Genomic DNA, 6468 nt, shown 5'->3' with positions numbered 1-6468 from the left:
AGAGAAAATACTTGACAACATCAAAATAAATAATTTATTCAACAAAACAAATGACAAGCTGGCAGAAAAAAAACTTTGGAAAACCTGTGTAACAAAAGACTAGTATCCAAAATATATGAATAAAGAAAAAAAACTAACAAAAACTTAAATCACGGAGAAAAACGAAACTACTCTCTAGAAAAAGGAGGATATGAAAAGAGAATCCAGAAAGGAGGAAATACAAATGACGAAAATAAGCATGAAAAAATGCTGAAACTCAGTAACTAGGGAAGTGCAGATTAAAATAAGATAATATTTTCCTCATAAAATTGATGCAATGTTTAAGGATTTATTATATCAAGTGCTGGCAAGGATGTGGGGAAACATGCTGTTAATGGTAGTGTAAATTAGTACAACCTTTTTTTTTTTTTTTTTTTTGAGTTAGGATCTCACTCTGTTGCCCAGACTGGAATGCAGCAGCACAATCATGACTCACGATAGCCTCAAATTGGGCTCCATCGTCCTTCCCACCTCAGGTTCCTGAATAGCTTGGACTACCAGCAAGAGCCACCATGCCCAGCTAATTTTTTGATGTTCTGTAGAGACGAGGTCTCACCTTGTTGCCCAGGCTGGTCTCAAACTCCTAGGCTCGAGCAGTCCTCCTGCCTTGGCCTCCCAGACTACTGGGATTACAGGCGTCAGCCACAGCACCCAGCGATAGTACAACCCTTTTTTTTTAAAGGGCAATTTGTCAGCAATTATTAAAACATACAATGTGCACAGGCTTTTTTCTTCTTTATACCTACTTTAGAAAAATTCTTGTACATGTTTACTAAGAAATATCTATAAGAATATGCACTATGGCTTTGTCTGTAATTTAAAAATTCAAATAATCTGCATGTCCATCAATAAGAAAATAGTTCCATAAACCATAGTATATCCAAGTTTGGGAACACCATGCAGCAGGAGGAAAACAGAGGTAAATATATATGTGGTACTATAAATATTAAGTGAAAAACTCAAGTTTCAGGATAATATGCACTAGATCATACTTGTATTTCTTTAAATTATATTTCTATGTGTATTTAACTATGCAGAGAAAAAAATCTAGCCAGTACACACCAAAATGAAAAGGAGGGGTAACTTCTGGGGAATAATCATATCTGTATTGTGTGAACTTCTTGATACATTCTCGTTTACTGAAGACAATTTGAAAACTAAGGAATAATTTATAAAAGGAAGCAAAGATTACCAGCAAACCTACCAGCCAGAGATATTGGCCTTTAATACTTAGGTATATTTCTTCCCAGACAGATGAAAATGATAATTATGGTGTAAGCGTTTCCATTTGCAATGTCCTTAAGTACTCTTTGGAAACATTTTTTTTTTTTTAAGAGTCAGGGTCTTGCTCTGTTGCTCAGGCTGAAATGCAGTGGCACAATCAGAACTCACTATAACCTCAAACTCCTGAGTTCTAGCCATCCTCCACCTCAGCCTCCAAAAGCACTGAGATTATAGGCATGAGTCACCATGAACAGCCATTTTAAATAGCTGCATAATATTTTACCACATGACATAATGAAGCACAAATTTCTAATATCACTTAGAAAGAAAATATTTTGACCATTGCCATGCTTTAGTCATGTTAAAAGGTAAATGACAGTTTCAAGCAAAAATAATAACAATATATGTTATGCATGTGTACTATATGTAGAATTATATGCATAACACTTATAGCACAAGGGATGGGGGAATGGAATAATACTGTTATAAGGGTCTTCTACTCTATGTGAAATGGCATAATATTATTTGGAGGTAAACTGTCATGAGTTAGTTGTAAACACTGAAGCAACTACTACAATTATCAAATAACAGGGTATAGTTAATAAGCCAATAGTAGAGATAAAATTGAGTCATTAAAAAATTCTTAAATAATTCAAAAGATGACAGAAAAGGAAGGAAAAGAGAACAAATGAAGCAACTAGAAAACAGACCAATGCTGGATTTTCAATTCAATCATATGACAATTACATTAAAAGTAAATGGCTTAAACTCTCCAATTCAAAGGAAGACATTGACAGACTGGACAAAAACAACACCCTACTGCGTGCTGTCTATCTAAAAAAAACACTTTAAAGATTAAGACAGATTAAAAGTAAAATATATATGAAAACACCTATCACAAGAAAAAACAAGAGTGACTATTAATACAAAACAAGTACTATTAGCAGGAATAGGGCTGGGCGCAGTGGCTCAAACCTGTAATCCCAGCATTTTGGGAGACAGAGGTGAGGGGATTGCCTGAGCTCAGGGGTTCAAGATCAGCCTGGGCAGCTTGGTGAGACCTTGTCTCTACAATAAATCAGAAAATAAGCTGGGCATGGTGGCACCAGCTACTTGGAAGGCTGAGGCGGAAAGATTGCCTGAGCCCAGCAGGTCGAGGCTGCGGTGGCCATGAGTGTGCCACCGCACTCCAGCCTGGGTGACAGAGTGAGACTCCAACTCAAAAAAAAAAAAGTTATCACAATGCAATTTACCAGTTTCTTTTTACTTTTTTTAAGTGACGGGGGTCTCGCTATGTTGCCTAGGCTGGCGTCAAACTCCTGCGCTCAAGTGATCCCCCGACCTCAGCCTTCTGAGTACCTGGGATGACACACGCAGGCCTCTGAGCGCAGCTGTTTTTACTCTTTAAATGTGGCTTCTAGGGAACTTAAAATCACACACCTGGCGGGCATTCTATGTCTACTGGAAAGCACCGCTCGGGAGTCTGTCCCGGTGGCCCCTGCCCTCCTCCCCATCCCCCCGTCTCAGGGCGGGAGCGAGGTGCAGCCTGCCCCTAACACCCAGCGCATGGAGCTTGGACGAAGATGACCACAGCCAGGCAGGGACTCCCACACATCCCCGTCCCGCCTCCTCTGACGGCCGGGACGCGGCCTCCCCCAAAGCCCTGGCTCAGCTTAGCTCCGCCTCCCGGTGGCAGGAGTCCCCAGAGGGCAAGGCCGGAAACCACTTGGCCCTCACCTAGTGCCGATCCCACATGCTAACATACGGAGAAACTGAGCCCCGGGACCACAGACTCTTTGAGGAAGCGGTGGTCCTGGGGGTCTCCAAGTCCAGCGCATCCCAAACAAGCGCTCCACAGTTCCAAGTCCTACACCACGAGAGTTCTAGATAATGAAACTCGTGTACGGTAGTTCTTTGATATTCACAGGGGACTGGTTCTGGGACTCCCCCTTCCCCCCCACTCCCCTCCCACAGGATACAAAACTCCAAGGATGCTCAAGTTCATTTCTCTTGGGTAAATATCTAGCAGTGGAATTGCTGGATCATATGGTAAGCGTATGTTCAACTCTCTTAGAAAGTCAAGTTATTTCCCAAACTGGCTAAATGATTATACTCCCACTAGCAGTGTAAGAAGGAACCAGTTGCTCTGCATCCTCACCAATACTTGATAGTCTATCTTTTTTTTTTATCAATCAAAGCTCATTAAATGGGCTATTACACTCTAAATGGGCAATTCGTGTTGTATATAATTCTTCAGTAAAGCAGATTTTTAAAGTGGCACCTAATTCTGCCAAAATTATTGAAAAATACAAAGCATCCTATTCTGCATATGACTGTCTCAGTACCCAAGAGATATAAAACATAATACCTAAAAAGCCCAGATGAACCTTTTGAGTAAAAATGAAAAAATGATATTACTAGTTCTGTTTGAGAAACCCCTGAGCAGCGATTGTTTTCATCCATTTCCATGGTTTGTAGGAGCAGGGATAGTGATTGAAAAGAATTATGAACATAATTGGTGCTTCTCTTCTGAGTACCTTCTTACCAATAAATAGAAAGATGAGCTTCCCAACTACTTATGATCTCTTTTAAGAATTTGCTTACATTATCTAGTCACTTATGATCAAAGCAAATTCTATATGCTACTTGTATATTCATAATTGAATATTCAGTGATAATTTCATGAATCTTAAGATGATTTTATTGAACATATTTTGCTTAATTAAACTCCACCATCAGGTTTGCTCTGTGACTAGAAAGAACAATTAGCAAATTCAACAACAACAGCAATAATGTTATTATCTTCCAAATATCTGCATGTGTTTGGACCAACGGATGATATGGTAAATTTACTGTCTTAGCATGACTGAGAATTAGGAAAAGACTCCAAAGTCTAAAGTGGGTCATAATCAGTAGATAGAAGTATATATTCTTGTTTGTTTTCTTCCACCCTTGGTTCGTTCGTTCATTCTTTTTCTTTCTTTCTTTCTCTCTCTCTCTCTCTGTCTCTTTCTCTCTCTTTCCTTCTTTCTTTTTTTTCTTTTTTTTTTTTGAGTCGGAGTCTCACTCTGTCGCCCAGGCTGAAGTGCACTGGCAGACTCACAGCCACCGCAGCCTCGAACTACTGGGCTCAGGCTATCCTTCCACCTCAGCCTTCCAAGTACCTGGAACCACAGGCACATGCCACCACACCCCTCCAATTTTTTTTTTATTTATTGTAGAGACGAGGTCTCGCCATGTTGCCCAGGTTGGTCTCAAATCCATGGGCTCAGGCAATCCTCTCGCCTCGGTCTTCCAAAGTGCTGGGATTACAGGCATGCTCCACCATGCCCGGCACATTCTTCTGCAGCAGTAACTATAGTCCTTAAATAGTAGTCTCATCTTTCTCCAACTTTATCACAAAGTTCATAAAATGATGCAAGAACACAAAAGGGGAAGAAGATGAACAAAAGGAGGCTGCAATACCGGAGCAAGTAGCAGCGGAGACCTTGGCAAGTTCACCTTCAGAACAGAGCTGGACCCTTCATTGACTCGAATTAATACTAAGTTGGTAAATCATCTTCAGAGTGGCGAGTTGCCTCAACCTTCTCCCTTTGGAACTCACTTCCTGTGAAGTTTATTTATACGTTGTTTTTTGTTTTGTTTTGCTTTTGAGTCGGAGTCTCACTCTGTCACCCCACCTAGAGTGCAGTGGCACGCTCCGGGCCACCGCAGCCTCCACCTGCTGGGATCCAGTGATCTTTCCGCCCTAGCCTTCCAAGTAGCTGGAACTACAGGTGTGCATCACCATGCCCGGTTAATTTTTTTATTTATTGCAGAGACGAGGTCTCACCAAGTTGCCCAGGCTGGTCTCGAACCTGTGGGCTCAGGCAATCCTCTCACTTCAGTCTCCCAAAGTGCTGGGATTACAGGTGTGAGCCACCGCACCCGGCTTTTATGAGTTCTTTAAGAGAATCCTAAAATGATCATTTATTTTTCCCTTCCCCCGTTTCTCCTCCCACACCCTTCCTAAGATTCCTCTTAGTTTCTTTTGTGTGCCTAGCTAGATACAGTTCCCACCAGAGAAGAAGAACATGGAATTTCACATTTTGTGTGCTGGGCCATTTTAACTCTTCAGTAAGGGTGTTAGGCAGTCATGATGAAAATGGGGGTCGTGGATACGCGAGTGGTACAAGGAAGCTAGATAGGAATGGGGAGGGTCCCTGGGGACAGACAAGACAGTGTTGCCGTGTAGCTTAGTGCATGTTGGGAGTAGCTTCTCAAATTAGCCCCTTTCAATGGCCAGGCTGATTTTAGCTCTCAATCTCTGCATCTCTTATCATAGAGCTTTGACAGAGAGAGGTATTAAGTTATGACAGAATAGGATTGGGGAAACTTATCACTTGCTTCTGCCTGTAACAAGCCAAGACAGGTTGACGTGTTAGATTAGCTACCAAAAAGAATCAGGACACCAGCGCTAGGCCTTGATTAGAAAAGTAAAATCTGTCATACTTAACTTTGCGCACAAGTAGTCATTAGATGGTGGCCCAAAACTCTGAACACTGACCCAAAGAGAAATGTCAAAAGACTTAGCCCTTATCTTATTGCCAAATAAATCCTAATTCAATTTTTTAAAAATTTGTTTTAAGTTTTTTGTAGAGACGGGGTCTTGTTATGTTACCCAGGCTAGTCTCAAACTCCCGGGCTCAAGCAGTCCTCCCTCCTCAGTCTCCCAAAGTGCTGGGATTACAGGCATGAGCCACCACACCTGGCTCTAATTCAGTTTTTAAAATGGAAAAAAAAAATGTCTTACCTCTTCAGATACCCGTGACACATGATCATTATCTAAAGGCAGATAACATTCCAAAATAGATTTACTAAGCTGTTTTCAAGTAAAAACATCTTGAAATGTTTTTACTCTCAAGAAGCATCTTCTGGTCCTCAAGTTACATGAATGAAACACCATGTAATGGCTTGTTGAAAACTTATCAGCTAACCGGGAGAATTATTATTGACATTCCTACATAGTTTCACAATCAGATATAAGCCTGCTGAGAATAAGGTCTATGCCTCATATTTAATTGTGTCCTCTACAATATCTCTGAGAAGACTGTGGTCACAGCAGATGACAATTAACTATGTGATTGACTTAAAACACTAAATTTAACTATGTGTATCCAAGTCCACCATGACGCACATTCACATACCCTCACACACAAAAAAAAC

This window comes from Carlito syrichta, unplaced genomic scaffold, assembly GCF_000164805.1.
Source record: "Carlito syrichta isolate Samal-C Ts95f unplaced genomic scaffold, Tarsius_syrichta-2.0.1 Scaffold307058, whole genome shotgun sequence".
Classification (NCBI taxonomy): Eukaryota; Metazoa; Chordata; class Mammalia; order Primates; family Tarsiidae; genus Carlito; species Carlito syrichta.
The sequence above is the reverse complement of the archived record's forward strand: the minus strand, read 5'-3'. Positions refer to the sequence as shown.